At 41.1% G+C, this 18886-nt stretch overlaps 1 protein-coding gene across 3 annotated transcripts in view; it reads left to right on the top strand.

Moving 5' to 3' along the window:
• The window catches only part of KCTD15 (potassium channel tetramerization domain containing 15), a 155027-nt gene that overhangs the window by 118118 nt on the left and 18023 nt on the right, over positions 1-18886 (top strand). The gene's annotated exons all lie outside the window — the stretch shown is intronic.

The following is an 18886-nucleotide window of genomic DNA, read 5'->3' as shown; positions in this document are numbered from 1 at the left end:
GTGCAGTAAGTATGCAGTAGCGCTTACTGCAGTTTTTAGCACAAGGACCCTTTAGTGCAGGGGTGTCAAAGTTCCTCCTCGAGGGCCGCAATCCAGTCGGGTTTTCAGGATTTCCCCAATGAATATGCATGAGATCTATTTGCATGCACTGCTTTCATGGTATGCTAATAGATCTCATTCATATTCAATGGTGAAATCCTGAAAACCCGACTGGATTGCGGCCCTCGAAAAGGGACTTTGACACCCCTGCCTTAGTGGGACAAATATTGATACTGGGACACTAATAATGGAGATTAACATAGGCTGACATTTCCTCTCTTTTTATCTGGCCTGCCCATCATTGGTGCCATCTGATCCTATATGCTTCTTCCATGCTTTCTTGAATTCTAGTGTAGTCTTGTCTCTGCCGCCTCCACTGGGAAGCTGTTCCATGGATTCACCACCTTTTCCATATGGAAAGTGTTTCCTTGGATTGCTCTTGAGTCTATCCCCTTTCACCTTCATTCCAGCGTTTCCTTTCAGATTGAAAGGAACATTGTGTTTAGAGAACCTGCTCCCATGCTTTATTTTCTCTAAGACCCCTTCCTTGTTCTTCCCCTTCCCCTCTTTGCCTTCCCTCCCCCCTAATTTCCTCTTTGATCTCCTTTTTCATGCCTGTTTTACTTTCTTCTTTACTGTCAACAGTGTAGCTCCTTTCCTGCTTTATATATTTGTGAACCGCTGAGATCTGCTTGTCAGTCGTAGCGGCATAATAAATTATGAATAAAGAATAAACTTGCCATCTGTTCATTTATGCCACAGATGTATTGAAATATTTTTGTCATATCTCCGCTCTTCTGTCTTCTCTGTTATATTGTATTGAGATCTTGGACCCCATTGTTCCCTCAGAGCTGAGTGGGTTTCCTCCAAATGCATTGCTATCAGAGAGTGCTGCTTTAATATTATGCTTTCAGTTGCTATGGACAGGTAGATTCCCCGGAGTCCTTCAGAACTTGCCTGTCTCTCACTATTGAAGATGTGATAGTGAGACAGCAGCTCCCGCTAGCAGGACTGTAAGTGGATGACTCCTGCTCATTTTAGAGGGAACAGTTCTGTCCCCATATGCTTTGTCAAAGACCACTGACCATTTTAATAGCCATCCTCTGGACTGACTACATCTTCTTTACGTTTATTTATTTCCATAGTCGCACAAAATCATATGTGTACAATCTTCAGGACACTAAAAGCAGTACTCATAGCTACCAACAGCTCTTTCCGTAACACGGAAGCCTCTCACATTGTACTAACTGTAGTGCCCGTATTTGAATGCTAACAATATCTAAATATAAGGCAATGCAGTAGTCCAAATAAGACAACACCATACTCTGCAATACCTCTCGAAAATCCCATCCAGATAACAACACTGATTTTAGCTAACATAACCTTCATAATGTACATAAGCCATCTTCACCACTTTTCACCATTTGCACACTTATTGTCATATTGCATCCAAAATTACACCCACAAGGCGATTTCTTCACAGGAAGCTTAACATTCATACACATACTGTCTGGCTACAAATGTTCCAACACAATCCCTACAATCATAAATTCCTGTCTTTGCATCATTTAAAATAAGCCCATTCATATTCATCCATCTGACCTATGTAACAATTCAATTGTGCAACCAGTTCTCCCCCCTCACCCCCCCACCAAAAAAAAAAAAATTTTTTATCAGAAAGAATTGCACATCATCATACAGGTGAAAGTACACCCCTAAATCCTCTTAACAATTTGCCCATCTTCTTGATGTATAATAATGGAAATGCAAACATGTTATCCTAGCCAAAGCAGCTAGGAGGCCGACAACTATCACAGTGGAATCCATCTGGATCTGTATTTAAAATTAATTTCGGATGTCTTTGAAAACCACTCTGAATTCACTCCCTAGTCATTAGTAGCGGTATAGAACCTTTAAATAAAGATAAAGATGTGGTCTCCAGAATTGTACATAGTACTAAAAAGGGGTCTCGCCACCTTTCTCTTGCTGGTCATTCTCCGTATCCAAACATTCATCTGACTTTTTTTTTTTTTTAACATTCATTTTGTACCTGTTTGGTTACCTTAAGATCATCAGATACTATCACCCTCAGGTCCTGCTCTTTTTTTTAATGCACAGAAGTGCTTGGCCCCCTAAATTGAACCATTCCCGTGGGTTTTTGCAGCTGAAATGAATGACCCTGCATTTTTAGCATTAAGGGAGAAGTTATCAACAGGGCTACTGTTTACATGGGTTATTTTACCACAACTCGCACTGTTTTAGCTCAGATCCCATTTTATGCTTTGAGACCTAGTTACTAATAACCCAGGCGGAGGAATTGCCTAATGGTTATTGCAACAGACTGTGATCCTGGGGAACTGGGTTCAAGTCTCACTGCAGCTCCTTGCTCCAGGCACAAACAACTTAGATTGTGAGCCCACTAGGGACAGAGAGAGTTTCTGCATATAATATGTACAGCACTGCATGCAGTAATTGTATTCTATTGGCACTCCCAAACATTTTGAACTATTGGTAGCTATATCTGCGGCTCGGTGTGTATTCTGCAGAAGGGAGATATTCTGCTAGGTTTTCATTTCTATGCCATCTTGACTTGCTCTGTTTCTCCAGTAGGGAGTATATTGGTATTCTAGGGTGCTTCTTTTTCTAGGTACATTATTGCTATTTGATTCCCAGACATTAGTGCTGTTTTATGACAGGTTTAGGTTTGGAATGCTTTTTTTTAATTTTTTGCAGTTTGGTTACTTCCAAAGTATTTACTAGTGGAGAGTTTGAGTTGCCATTACTGAAGTGACTAGAATTTTTATATTTGGGGTCATTCTATAAATGAGCACCACACAGTGAAAGCCTAGTCTGTAGATTCACCTGGGCACCTGGATTTCATTAGAATACTGGCACAATCCTAAATGCGGCAAGGGTATACACACTATGTGCTATTCTAGAAGGTAGCACTTAAGTGCTATAGCATATAACAGCAAGAGGGACGTACATGTGGGTATAGCATAAGCTATCCAAACAATGTGCACAACATATATAATACTATCAGTTGTGTGTGTTAATTGGCACACCTTACATGTAACCACTTACATCAGTCATTGACCTGGTGGAAGTCATGATGCCGAACATAAGAATAGCCATCAAACCCAGTAGCCCATTCTCACGGTGGCCAATCCAGGTCCCTAGTACTTGGCCAAAACCCAAGGAGTAGCAATTTTCCATGCTACCGATCCAGGGCAAGCAGATTTGCACTAATATTTTATAAACACTTAGGTAAATGTACCCTTGAAGAAAGTTCCTGATTTTATTTTTTTTAATAGATTTGTCAACCATCTCTCCCCAAAAAAGGTATGAAGTGGTTCACAGCGAGCAATCGGACAAAATATGTAGTACAGATTAATCATAAAATCAACAAAATTCATGAAGCGTCAAATAAAATTATAGGAGCATCATAGAAGTATTGCATTCAGCTTGCTAACCAAATGTAGATACAATTAGCTAATCCTTACACTTTTTACAGAACAGTTAAAGCATCACCAGTTGAAGCTTGGACTCTTGGGCTCAAATTTTGTTACCGGCACTGATTCGGAATCTAGGACTAAGGGCCCAATATTCAGCTGGTGGTGATCATCGGTGCCGGAAATGTGGGCCAGGGTTTTCCAGGCATTTCTGGCATCTACCTTTGATGTGAATCATGTCTTCGTAAGCACTGTAGGCCATCTAATGCCACTTCCAGCGTCAGCCACACCTACAAGTGGCATCAGGCAGCCTAAAGCACCTACAGAGGCACGATTACGGCATTGATTTTTTTAGCTGCCGGTAGGCCCCTTGAAACTCTGTTAAAAACATCATTTATAAAGCTTTTTTTTTTTTTCTGATCTTGGACACCTACCAGCGCCTAAAAAAATGTCGCTGGTTAGAGAATCCGAGCCTAAGTTTCTAATGGCAACCACACATCGTGAACAGATCCGCTAAATATGTTGGTTGTGATACATATGCTTTCATTTATGGCAGTCTTTACAGTCAGCACAATGACTTTACAGAGGGCTTAGTCTCCTAAGCAGGGCTGATATTAAGGGATGCAAATGGGGCAGTTGCACTGGGTCTCCATGCTACAGGGGATCCCTCCCAAGCCTGCCCGTAGCTGAAGAAGGCACAGTCTGCTGGTAGGCTTTAGTGCCCCCTTTCCAATATTATGCCTTGGGATCCATCATGTCTAAAACTAGACCTTTCCCCAAGCTTTTTATTTATTATAGAATAGGAGAAAACTTTAGCGAATCAAGTGCTAGTATACATTCATCATTTTAAGCCACATCTGCTATGAAATACCAGTCCAGTGGAAATTGATGATAAAATATAGTTTTCCTGTAATACAATTTAGAAAGTTTATTTTCCCCCCCTAAAAATGTTGCAGTGACCTTGTAAGCATTTGTTCTCAGGATGCACTAGCTGGACCCAATGAAAAATCTTTTTTGTTTGCTTTATGTCTGTGATTTTTATCAACTGCTAAATGTACACAAAAAAAGGCAGAAATAAAATGACTTTTCTTTCATCTTCTGTAGTTTTGGATTGGAAATGACACAAAATGAAAAAAAATGTAATTTCCTTGGTTTAAACTGACAGCAAATCCACAGTACATGCATATTCCTGCATGGATGTAATATAAGAAAAAAAAACTATGAAATCCAGGTCCAGTTAACACCATATGACAATCCAAAATGAAGAATGCTTGACTGGAAGGATGCTTCCATGCAAGAAAAATATACAAAATGCCTGCAATAAGGAACATCTTCAAACTATCTCCAACTTCCAGTGTTATTTATACTAACATCTTTTATACCAAACCTTAGACCAATTAAGGATGGTACAGATCCTCAGAGGGTTAAACTACCCAGTGGTTCATGTGAAACAAATCACTGAACCCGATCTTCATAGGATCAATTATGCCTAATATTTTTTTTATTTGTGATTTTATAACATTTCTTTTTATTATTTTCTTAATTATCATGCTTTAAAGTCATGACTTTCTATGGAGAGGAGCGGTTTCTTTAAAGCACGATAATTAAAATCGGGAGCCTCAACCCTGACGAAAGCATTTGAAACATGGACATGTTGGTGGAGGCGCTCCCTTAAAGTTATTCAAGCTAAGTACTTCACTTTAAGAAAATAGTAAAAAGAAATGTTATAAAATCACAAATAAAATAAAAATTAGGCATAATTGATCCTATGAAGATCGGGTTCAGTGATTTGTTTCACATGAACCATTGGGTAGTTTAACCCTCTGAGGATCTGTACCGTCCTTAATTGGTCTAAGGTTTGGTATAAAAGATGTTAGTATAAATAATACTGGAAGTTTGAGATAGTAACTGGAAATTTGAGATAGTTTGAAGAGGTTTAATTGGATTCCAGTTAATGTATAGCCATTTATGCTATTACTGCAATAAGGAATGTGGCATTTTTATACTGCATAATTTTAGGTCATATTCACTAAAGTACTCGGGAGAATATAAATCAAACACTTGAAGGCAAGTAAAGTAAATGTTCGTTTTGGGGGGGAGGGAGGGCATTTTTCCAGCAGTGTACTTACTACGAGAGCTGGGAATTCTGGTACCATGCTGTACTGTATTTCCTCTTTTTCCAGCAGCTGGCAGAGCAGAGAGACTATATCAAAAGCTAACACAGTTGTGGAATGTAATGTTAACAGACATCATGAGGAAGTCACGGTTTATTTCGTTTTCAGCATATTCGTGCCGTAGATTTATAGCTAAACGAACTTGTGGGAGACGTGTTCGCTACAAAGAGATCATTCGTCACACTCTTGCTTCCTTCAAAGCACATTTAGTAGCTCCAATTCAAGCTGTAGGTATAGCCATGGCAGAAATCATCTCTTTGTTATTGCTTCTTGGGCATAAAAGAGATGCTTTCTAGGCTTTAAAATGCAGTAAATACTTGGACCATGCTGATGTTGCTGCCAAGTATATTCAGACTGAGCAGGATTTGGCCTATGATGCTGTGCAGTGAAGCAAACAACACATGGCATCCTGTGAGTCACAGTCAGAGGTTCTGCTTTGTGTGTACGAGCCTGTGCTTGCTTTTTGTAGTTGGTTGAACGCGCTTTAGACCACTGGTCCCCAGTGTGCTCCTAGGGGTCATCTCAGCCTAAGGCTTAATTTATTTGCAGAAAGAAAGTGGAACTGTGACATTCACTCCTTTACCCACTCATCTGCCGTTCCCAGTCCCATCAGTGGAGTGCCGCAGGGCTTGGTCCTGGGCCCGATTCTATTTAACTTATTCATAAGAGATATGACGCAAGGACTTAGAGGAAGGGTATCACTGTTCGCCGACGACGCCAAACTTTGCAACATAGTAGGCAAAAGCTTATTACCTGATAATATGACACACGACCTACTGTTGCTGGAACAATGGTCAACTACTTGGCAGCTAGGCTTCAATGCTAAAAAATGCAAGATAATGCACCTGGGTAAGAGAAACCCGCGTAGAACTTATGTACTAAATGGTGAGACCTTGGTTAGGACCACGGCGGAACGCGACCTAGAGGTGATCATTAGTGAGGACATGAAGGTTGCCAATCAAGTGGAGAAGGCTTCCTCCAGGGCAAGACAAATGATGGGGTGTATCCGCAGAGGTTTCGTCAGCAGGAGACCTGAAGTTATGATGCCGTTGTACAGAGCCATGGTGAGGCCTCACTTGGAGTACTGTGTTCAGTTTTGGAGACCACACTACCGAAAGGACGTGCTGAGGATCGAGTCGGTTCAGCGAACGGCCACCAGGATGGTCTTGGGGCTCAAGGATCTCACGTATGAAGAAAGATTTAAAAAATTGCGGCTGTACTCACTTGAGGAAAGAAGAGAACGGGGAGATATGATTGAAACATATAAGTACATCACGGGACACATCGAGTCAGAAGATGATATCTTCTGGCTCATGGGACCCTCGATCACCAGAGGGCATCCACTGAAAATCAGGGGAGGGAAGTTTCATGGCGACTCCAGGAAGTACTTCTTCACCGAAAGAGTAGTGGATCATTGGAACAGACTCCCACTCCAGGTGATAAAGGCCAGCAGCGTGACGGATTTTAAGAGAAAATGGGATACTCACGTGGGATCTTTAAGGGAGTAAATTCAGGGGAGGGGATACTTGGAATGGGCAGACTTGGTGGGCTATAGCCCTTTTCTGCTGCTTTTTTCTATGTTTCTATGTTCTATTCTTCTCCCCCCACTTCCCCAAAAGTTGATCCTCTCCAGCAATTCATCTCTTTCTCCTTCTTGACCAGTAAAGCATAGATCTTCTCTTCAAGTTTGAATAAGCTGTATCTGATCTGCTATGGGGGCAATGGGCAGACTGGCTCTTATGGCCCAATCTTCTAAGCCTCCTTGGCAGATGAGGTTCAACGTGGACAAGTGTAAAGTGATGCATGGCAGTAACAAAAATCTCATGCACGAATACAGGATGTCCAGGGCAGTACTTGGAGAGACCTCTCAGGAAAGAGACTTGGGAGTTCTGATCGACAAGTCAATGAAGCTGTCCACGCAATGTGCGGCGGTGGCGAAAAGGGCAAACAGAATGCTAGGAATGATAAAGAATGGGATCACGAACTGATCAGAGAAGGTTATCATGCCGCTGTACCGGGCCACGGTGCGCCCTCACCTGGAGTACTGCATCCAGCACTGGTCGCAGTACATGAAGAAGGACATGGTACTACTCAAAAGGGTCCAGAGAAGAGCGACTAAAATGGTTAAGGGGCTGGAGGAGTTGCCGTACAACGAGAGATTAGAGAAACTGGGCCTCTTCTCTCTCGAAAAAAGGAGATTGAGAGGGGACATGATCGAAACATTCAAGATACTGAAAGGAATAGACTTAGTAGATAAAGACAGGTTGTTTACCCTCTCCAAGGAAGAGAGAATGAGAGGGCACTCTCTAAAGTTGAAAGGGGATAGATTCCGTACGAACATAAGGAAGTTCTTATTCACCCAGAGAGTAGTAGAAAACTGGAACACTCTTCCAGAGTCTGTCGTAGGGGAAAACACCCTCCAGGGATTCAAGACAAAGTTGGACAAGTTCCTGCTCAATGGGAAAGTATGCAGGTGAAGCTGGGCTCATTTAGAGCACTGGTCTTTGACCTAGGGGCTGCCGCATGAGCGGACTGCTGGGCATGATGGACCACTGGTCTGACCCAGTAGTGGCAATTCTTATGTTCTTATGGTGTGAGGGGGAAGAGGAGCTAGAATTCAAGTACATAGCCTCCTCACACCCTCTCTAATCTCTTCATAACCCACAGCCCACTCTGATCGCCTCACTTACTTTTCCATTTCCCTGATCTTATCACTGTTCAGTCCAATCCTTTCACTCACAGCATGGCCTATTCCACCCTGACCCTCATATTCAGATCCTATATCCCATTAAATTCACTCACTCACTTGTTTTTCCATCTTCCTGTGATCCTCTCAGTGTCTCCAAATCACCTCTGATTGCTTCAGCCACAGCTTGCCCCCTCACTCACACTTACCCAATCACATATCACTCACTTTTGCTTTTTTTCTTTTACCTTCATTCACCTTCTACTTCCTCTGATGTCCTCACTTACTCACTCATTCATTCTTACCTGTTCCTTCTCCTCCAGCAGGGTTGGCAGGGCCTGAGAAGCCAGTGGGATAAGCAGCAATATAGACAGTAAGAGACACTGAGTCGGTCCAGAGAATGGCCACCTGGATGGTCTCAGGACTCAAGGATCTCCCGTACGAGGAACGGCTGGATAAGTTGCAGCTGTACTCACTCGAGGAACGCAGAGAGAGGGGTGACATGATCGAGACATTCAAGTATCTCACGGGCCGCATCGAGGTGGAAGAAGATATCTTCTTTTTCAAGGGTCCCGCGGCAACAAGGGGGCATCCGTGGAAAATCAGGGGCGGGAAACTGCACGGGGACACCAGGGTGGTTGATCGCTGTAATAGTCTTCCACTTCAGGTTATTGAGGCCAGCAGTGTGCCTGATTTTAAGGCCAAATGGGAAAGACACCTGGGATCTATTCACAGAGAAAGGTAGGGGAGGGTCGTTGGGGTGGGCAGACTAGATGGGCCGTGGCCCTTATCTGCCGTCTATTTCTATGTTTCTATGTTTCACCCTATGTTTCTCTTCACCTTTGCTATTCCCACTGCCTCCTCAATTGTGCTAGGGCACTGTTCTTCATTTTAAGGCCTGTGAGGTAATTATGGCCCCCACATAGGTTAACCCCACACCCTCCAGATGCTCCTTTATCTACCCCAGACATTCTTTACACTCCCATGACTCTTCCTCAAACATTCCCTCAACCCTTCCCCACTGGACAGTGCTCTGATCTCCCAACCTCTACCTGTTCTGAAGCCAGGAGAAATGCCTGATTCAGACCAAACACTCCTGCTTCCAGCAACATCATCTTTCAAAATGGTAGCACTTGCCTGATCTCTCTTAGTGTGTTCTGATGCACTGCTAGGGATCTGTTAACCAAATAAAGGAATGCTTTGGGCATTACCTTATTTGACAGTCTGATCCCTAGCAGTGTAATGGAACACACCGCAAGGGGCCAGCTCTGCCACTTTGAAAGCTGGTAGTAGAACCTTTACAGATGGGTATGGGTCGTTGTTGTTGGAAGGGGGGTACATAGTGGGACCCAGGAGGAAGAAGGAAAGATGATGGTATCTGGTGGGACAGGAAGAGAATGGAAGAGATTGGAGCAGGAAAGACGCAAGACCAAGTATAGATGGGGGAAAAGAGAAGTAGAATGAGTTGCTGGACCTGGTGAGAGTGGGGGAGGAAAAGGAGGGAGAAAGAGGAGAGATGATAGCCCTAGTACAGGGATCTCAAAGTCCTTCCTTGAGGGTCGCAATCCAATCGGGTTTTCAGGATTTCCCCAATGAATATGCATTGAAAGCAGTGCATGCCCATAGATCTCATGCATATTCATTGGGGAAATCCTGAAAACCAGGCTGAATTGCGGCCCTCAAGGAGGGACTTTGAGACAGCTGCCCTAGTAGAAGGGGGCAGGAGTGTGAAAAGAAGATATTCTGGACTTGATTGTGGTGGTATGGAAAGGGAAGAAGAGAGAAAGATTAATGGCATAGGTCTAGGTAAGAGAGGCATTTGTAAGAAATAGAGATTGATGAGGATAGATGTCACTACATATTGGTCACTGTTGTAGACCCACATGAAAAGGTAATCAGCATCTTTCCTTTGGCCGTTTTAACCTAAATTGTCCCATCTTAAAAATTAGCAAAGATCACTATATTAAGAAATTGAGGCCATGTGGCTTATCCTACCTTGGGGTAATTAACTCCAGGCTCTGTTTTGCCTCCTTTGCTTCTCATTCTACCTCTTTCCCCCCATCCAGCAACTGTTCCACTTCCAATTCTGCTCTTGTTTTATAGGGGAGCCAGAACTGATTTACTCTGTCCGCTCTGCTCTGTTCTGTTCCTATAGAGGAGGATTTATTTCAACAAATTGGCCTTGCGTCCTAAGGACCAGGAGAAACGTAGCAGAATGATTAGGAGTAATTACACCCTAAGTAATGGACACGAAAAGGAGTAGAGTTTAGCACAAGTTGAAACCTTGAAGGTTGGCACTACTTACACCCCAGAAAATGATTCGATTTATGTACCAGTGCTAAGGCCGTTGTTCCTTGCTTTCGGGCTCTGTTGTTGTACTTTCTTCTGGGATTGTACCTGTTTGCCCTTGAATCTCTGTTCTTTTTGCTTACTGGTGGTTTCTGTTTGACGCCTTCCTCGGCATGCTTTATTGTCCTGGACCTCTTGCTTATGGATTGCTACAGTGCTGTAGCCTCTGATTCCTGTTTTGCTGTTGGCTGCTTTATCAATAAAAATTATTTACAAAAAATAAATAGCCATTTGGTGATCTCAGAACCAATAAGGTAGAGAATTGCAACTGGGGACTATCCCCTAAATGTGCCTCTTTTGATCAATCGCAGCATTTAAAAGTGATGTATTCTTTTGTGCCGCTGATGTGTTTATGCACTTAGCTGAAGGAGTTTTGAAGCTTGTGGGTTCTGATGCATTTCGCCAAACCAGCTTCCTCAGAAAACCCACTTCTGTGTGACTGGAATAACCAAAAACAGTCCATTGATTTCATCTGCAAATAAAACGCATAAGTCCTCTTAAATAGTGCTTTTTTCAATACTCTCTCTCACAACGCACTTGGAGGGTACCTCATGTTCTTCATATTGCTTCCTGTTTCCTATTACTCTCTGACCCCCCCCCCCCCCATTCTTATTCACACCCACCACTCCACCTCCCGATTGAGGCCATGTGGGGACGTCGTCCGCCAATGATAAATCCAGGATTGTTCCCTCTTCCATAAATACGCCTGCACATTATCTTCCACCCCCCTTCAAGAACAGCGGGAACTCCAGTACTAAACTTCAAATCATCTAAATCATGCTGTTTTTTCTTGCCAGTGCTCCGTTAGGGGTGCCAGAATCTCCCCTCGTCGGATCTTACTTAAATGTTCTGTGATCCTTACCCGAACGCTTTGAGTGGTATATCCAATATAAAATAATCGGCATGGACAAGTAATCAGATACACCGCCAGCTAGTCGACGTCCCCACAGGGCCTCAATCGAGAGGTGGAGTGGTAGGCGCTATTCTTAGTATAAATTGTGCTCTTGAGATGGGTGCCATTTTATAGAACAGTACAATGCTAACAATCCCTCTATTCCAATTTAGAATGGTGGGTAACAAGATTGTAGAGCCTCAAAGGGGTCAAGTAACCCCTGTCTCTAAACCTAAAATATTAAATTTTTGTAGGACAGTGCATGGCACTGGGATGCATGCCCAAAGTTTTATTGATGCTGATATGTCTCATTACTTAAATTGCGCATTCAGTTTTAATCAAGTTTTCAAGTTTCAAGTTTATTTTTAACTTGTTGAATCGCTTAATTTAAATTGCTAAGCGATTTACAGATAAAAAAATAGGTACAACAGATTAATTATAAAAGAATACATAAATTTAACACATTATCATACAGAGTAATAAATAAAGTCATACAAACTAACAGACACATGGGGAAAGAAAGGGTAGAACTACAATCGTATATATTAAAGAAAACATAAATGGAAAATACATCAGGTAAAGGAAATCACAGGGAAATAAAAAGATAAAAAAGAAGAATTTTAATAAAAATCCTTAATTAAATTCACACATCAAACGCATCTTTAAAAAGGAAACTCTTTAAGCTGCTTTTAAACTGTTTCAGATCGCTTTCTACTCTAAGATACTGGGGCAAACTGTTCCATAATTGTGGGGCTATAACAGAGAAGATGTCAGTGCGATGAGTTCCAATAACTTTTAGTGATGGAACTGTTAGAAGTTTTTGATCAGTGGATCTTAAAGAGCGTGAAGTACTATATGGGATGAGTAATCTATTGATGAATTGGGGTTCATTTGTAAGCAATGTTTTAAAAACTAAAAGTAAGATTTTAAAAGTAATACGATGAGTAATAGGGAGCCAATGTGATTCGATCAGGAGTGGTGTAACATGGTCAAATTTTTTGCGGTTGTGTATTAATTTGATTGCTGTATTCTGAACTATCTGAAGACGTTTTTTCTCTTTTTGGGTAACATTTATTAATAGAGAGTTACAATAGTCAAGATTTGCAATAATTAATGAGTGAATCAGTATGTTTAATGATTTTGGCTCTAAAAATTTGGCAATTCATCGGATCATACGCAATTTGAAGAAACATGTTCTGACAGTATTCGTAATGTGTTCATGGAAGGATAACCTATCATCTATTATAACTCCTAATATTTTTAGAGATCTTACTGAATTTAATTGAACGTTATCTAGAGTAAACGGAGCATTTAGATTTATATCTTTTTTCCAAGGGAAAAATAATGTTTTGGATTTTTGAACGTTTAGGGCTAACATGTTTGAGTTAAGCCATTGTTTAATATCTCCTAGTTTCCTATTTATTTCAATTATTTCATTTTTATTATCTGGATTCAGTGAATGAAGCAGTTGAACATCGTCGGCATAGCTGAAAGTAGTAAAGCCAATTGATTGGCATAGGCAAAGCAGTGGAGAGAGAAAAATATTAAATAGAAGTGGTGACAATATTGATCCTTGAGGAATACCATAACTAGTGGTATAAGGTTTTGAAACTGTGTCTTTAAAGATCTCCGTAGATGAGCGATCGGAAAGGAAAGAATGAAACCAGTCAAGAACTTGACCACCAACTCCTATTGTTTTCAGTCTGTCTAAAAGTAGTGCATGATCAATAGTGTCGAATGCTGCTGATAAATCAAGAGAGAAAAGAATTACTGAATTATGATGATCTAAGTGGTAAAATATGTTAGTGGCTAGTCCAATCAATGAATATTCAGTAGAGTAATTTTTCCTAAAACCTGTTTGATTTGGATGGAGCACATTGGTTGTTTCAACAAAGTTAGTCAGTTGTTCAAATACAAGCCTTTCGGTCAATTTTGCCAAAAAAGGAATATTGGCTATGGGCCGATAATTTGTTGCTTTTTCGGGTCCAATTTTGTGGTCTTTTATTATCGGAATAATAGAGGCCTTTTTCCAGGCAGATGGCAGTTGGCCTAGTTCTAAGCTATTTCGGATAAGATTGTGAATATGGGGCCCAAAACAAGGAAAAAATTTTCCCCTGCAAATGTCTATTCCGAGCTACTCAACTTAATTTGCAAAAAAAAGCTTTCATTCGCTGCAGTACAAGATTTTATTCTTATGATACTGTGATAGCACCATGGTGGATACAGAGCCTTCATGGCGGTCACCTGCAAGGGTGTGTGTATACACTTCCCCCTCCATATTCGTGAATTCCATATCTACGGATTCGCTTATTCGTGGTTTTAAACCACAAAATTCATTTTAATTTTTCAGGCTATTTTAAGCCCTGTAAGCCCCACCTGAAGCCTTACTTGGTGGTCTAGCAGGTTTTCGGGGCAGGAGCAATCTTCCCACGCTCCTGCCCCGTGCCGATCACTCACAGGAAATGGCTCGAGAGACTATGGGAGCTCAAGGCAGCCATTTCCTTTGATCTGCATGGTGCAGGAGTGTGGGAATATCGCTCCTGCCTGAAAACCCGCTAGACCACCAGGTAAGACTTAAGGGGGGCTTTCAGGGCTTAAAATAGCCGGGGGAAGTGGGGGTTAGGAGCAGAACTGGCCCGAATATTATTTGCATTTTTAAAAAAATATTCGTGGGCCAGTTCTGCCCTTAACCCCCGCGAATATGAAGGGGGAAGTGTATGTGCACGTGTGAGAGAGGTGAACAGAGAATAAATAGCTTGAGGCAATAGTTCCCAGAATAATTAGTTTGATAAACGTGACTTTGGAATATCAGGGGGCAATGGTTTTTCAGTGCTGTTTTGGTATTTAAAATATAGGATGAACATTCCTCTTATTACTTGTTAACAGACTATTCTTAGCTTGAGAGAGGATGGGATGTAATTCACACCTTTTGGGGCATTATCCTTCCATCTATCAGAAGGAAAGGGAAGAGCAGAAAAAGAGCTTCTGATGCCTACAAAACTTGCACCATCAGATAAGACACAAAAAGAAACAACTGAAAATACAACACAGCAATGTAGTTGTGTTAAATTGTGTGTTCTGAAAGGTTTTCTAATAATACAGTTGCTGTTTTGATTTAACATTAATTCTTTGGTACTCTTACACATTTCTCAGATTATATCTTAGATTTGATATCTGAAACAGAAGCAGTGTTCAGTGATTGAGAATTGCAGTGCTTAGGTCATTTCAGAATTGTCTTCTGTGTGGGTTTCCCAAACAGAAAATATTTTCTGTTGCTTTTCAACAGCTATATTCAAAATATGACGCCAAAGGGAAAGTGTCTTATTTTAAACAATTTATAATTCAACTGAAATGGGTCCCTATTAGTAGTAGTAATTCTTTTTTTCTCTGGTGTATAATTCTTTATCTTCATCTTTTCCTTATGTTTGTCATTATTAATCACCTGAAGCCATGCGAGATACCAGGCTGAAGGTGATAAGTTAATTTATGGTGTTTCCCTGAGGGGTCCAAGAGAGGTGGGATTGGAGAAAGGGAAAGGGGGAGCTTTACTGTTTGCTATTTGATAATGGTTTATTCAATTTGATAAGAAAAAAAAAGTAATCCCTGCAAAGTTACAGTATGATAAAGCATTAAGGTGTAAAACATCAAAACACGAAAATGAAAATAAATATAAAAATAACAAAAAAAGGAGTAAGCCTGCAGAGGAAATATGCAATCATGTTGGAAAACTCACATAACTGCCCTAAATTTGATCTTAAAATGTACCAAAAGATGTACAGAACTCCATCACAGAATCTTGTTAGAAATAAAAAGAAAACTGAAAAAGAGACGACGATACCTTTTTTTTTATTGAACTAATTACAGTTTAAGGGCAATCCTATGAGGTGCATCTAAATATTCTTGCCATTTATACATATCAGTTTATAGGACAGGTACACTTATGTTTGATTTGATTTTAATACTTCATATACCGCTAAAACTCAAAGTGCTACAGCGGTTTATATTTCTTAAATAGCTCATTATATCGAGTTATAAACTTAAAAACATCTCATTGTGCAACAACAATTATTATACTAATTATACCATCACAACCTTAGGACACACCCCAAATATAATTACAACCCTCATTATTAAATCCACTCATTAACTATACAAAAGACCCAAATAAATAGCTATTACCTATAGTAGTCTGACTCTGTTTGCTATCCATGTTTTAGTGTTCATTCCACAGTCCAAAAGATTTCAGTAACAAGACACATTTTCAATAGCTTATAAAACCCATGTAACTTTCCATCAATTGCACTTCAATTAGCAGTTTATTCCACAAGTTAGGTCCAGCATAACAGAATGCTCTTTTCCATGTTCCAGTCACTCTCACTTTATGTGCATAAATGTGTCTCTAATTGGCTTTTACACGCATTTGAGTGCTAGTCTATAAAACACATGCCAAAATCACTTGGGGCCAAATTCTGTACGATGCCTAAAATGCCAGTGCTGAAAAGGACGACACAGCATGATTCTATAAACTAAGTTCCAACGTTAGTCACATAACGCCTCTCTGTGACTAACATTTCAGTACAGTCATTTATGTAAAAGAAAACCTGGCCTAAATACCTACACCTGTAAGTTGTTGTGCACAGATTGGGCATATTCTATAACAGTCTGCCTTTTAACAAGGTTTGAACAAGTTCCTGGAGGAAAAGTCCATAGGCTGCTTGCCCTGGGATTGGTAACTTGGAATGAATGTTTCACACTGTTACTAAGTTCCACAACAATAGGAGAAACCAAAAAACAAGGAGTGGAACTTTATTCCAGATTTTTTTTTTTTTTAATTATATCGGATTTTTATTCTTTTTTTTTAAGTTTATTCCTCAGATATTCAATGCCTGGTCATACAAGGCTCCTGGAATTTAATATCTAGATAGGACCACTATCCCAGTGCCACTTGATATTCAGACAACTTCCTAGTTCAGTGGTTCCCCACCCTGTCCTGGAGGACCACCAGCCAGTCAGGTTTTCAGGATAGCTCTAATGAATTTGCATGGAGCAGATTTGTTTGCCTGTCACCTCCATTATATGCAAATCTTTCTCATGCATATTCTTAGGGTTATCCCCAAACCCCGACTGGCTGGTGATCCTCCAGGACAGAACATAAGTACTGCCATCTCCGGATCAGACCTTCGGTCCATCAAGTCTGGCGATCCGCATACGCGGAGGCCCAGCCAGGTGTACACCTGGCATAATTTTAGTCACCTATATCTCTCTATGCCTCTCGTAAGGAGATGTGCATCTAGTTTGCATTTAAATCCTAGAACGGTGGATTCCGCAATAACCTCCTCTGGGAGGGCATTCCAGGTGTCCACCACTCGTTACATGAAGCAGAACTTCCTGATATTTGTCCTGGACTTGTCCCCCCTTAGCTTCAGTCCATGTCCTCTTGTCCATGTCACATTGTACATTGCAAATAATTTTTTTTCCTGCTCTATTTTGTCAATTCCTTTCAATATTTTGAAAGTCTCAATCAAATCCCCTCGCAGTCTCCTTTTTTCAAGGGAGAACAATCCCAGGGTCTTAAGTCGTTCCTCGTATTCCAAGTTCTCCATACCTTTTATTAGCTTCGTTGCTCGTCTCTGCACCCTCTCCAGCAGTTTTATATCCTTCTTTAGGTTGGGAGACCAATGTTGGACACAGTATTCTAAGTGTTGTCTGACCATTGCTCTATAAAGCAGCATTATAACTTTCTCCAATCTACTCGTGATTCCTTTCTTTATCATGCCTAACATTCTATTTCTTTATATGTCGCTGCTGCACATTGTGCCGATAGCTTCAGGGTCCTAACTATCAATACACCCAGGCCCTTTTCTTGTTCGCTCTTGTCCAGAGTTGCACCTGACATTCTATACTCGTGTTTATTGTTCTATACTCGTGTTTATTGTTCTTTCTACCTAAATTCATTACTTTGCACTTTTCCACATTAAACTTCATCTGCCATTTCTCTGCCCATTTCTCTAACTGGCACAAGTCACTCTGGAGTTCCTCGCTATCCTTCTGCGATCTGATTGCCCGGCATAGCTTTGTGTCATCTGCAAACTTGATGATCTCACTGGATGTTCCTTCTTCTAGGTCATTGATGAAAATATTAAATAAGATGGGCCCAAGTACCGAGCCCTGGGGCATACCGCTAGTCACTTTCTCCCAGTCTGAGAACTTCCCATTTATGCCCACTCTCTGCTTTCTGTTCTCCAGCCATTTGCCTATCCATCTTAGTATATCTCCCTCTATTCCATGGCTTTGTAGTTTCCTTAGAAGTCTTTCATGTGGAACCTTGTTGAACGCTTTCTGGAAGTCCAAGTATATTATGTCCACCGGTTCTCCACTATCAATTTGTTTGTTCATGATCTCAAAAAATTGAAATTCATCAAACATGATTTCCCTTTCCTGAAGCCATGTTGACTGGCTCTCATCAGGTCGTGTGTATCCAAGTGCCAGACTATGCTATCTTTAATAAGTGCTTTAACCATCTTTCCAGGGACAGACGTAAGACTCACAGGTCTGTAGTTGCCTGGTTCTCCTCTTGATCCTTTTTTGGAAAATTGGCGTGACGTTCGCTATCTTCCAATCCTCCGGTATCTGTCCAGTTCTAATTGACAGGTTGGCAAGTTTTTGCAAAAGCTCTACGATTTCATCCTTCAGTTCTTTTAAGACTCTCGGGTGAATTCCATCAGGTCCAGGGGATTTGTCGCTTATAAGATTGTCGATCTGGTAGTATATCTGGTCCAAGTCCACTTCTACTGTGGTGAGGCTATCCTCTATTACTCCTTTGAACACTTTCACTGCTTCTGGTATTGTTGTGGTGTCCTCCTTCGTAAAGGCAGATGCAAAGAAGGAATTTAGTCTGTCTGCAATTTGTTTGTCCTCCTTGATGTACCCTTTTCTTCCCTGGTCATCGAACGGTCCCACCGCCTCTTTTGCGGGGTTTTTTCCTTTTACATATCTAAAGAAGGGCTTGAAATTTTTAGCCTCTTGAGCTATTTTCTCCTCATAGTCCTCATAGACAGGGTTGGGAATCACTGGCCTAGTTAACTCACTGGCTAAGCTTATGCAGTCACTTAGTCAGTTAGCCATCCCCTAACTCTATCCCGGGCCCACACCTAACCTAGCTACATAGGGGATGCTTGGTTAGTTACGAGGTATGATTAAAAAGTATGGTGAATGTAAAAAAAAAAAATTAAATTATTACAGTAAAAGACACATTGCCATTAATCCCCCTCAAAATATTCCCCTCACTTCGAAT

This window comes from Geotrypetes seraphini, chromosome 4, assembly GCF_902459505.1.
Source record: "Geotrypetes seraphini chromosome 4, aGeoSer1.1, whole genome shotgun sequence".
In the NCBI taxonomy this organism is placed as follows: Eukaryota; Metazoa; Chordata; class Amphibia; order Gymnophiona; family Dermophiidae; genus Geotrypetes; species Geotrypetes seraphini.
Note: the sequence above shows the minus strand (reverse complement) of the source record. Positions and strands in the feature narration are given on the sequence as shown.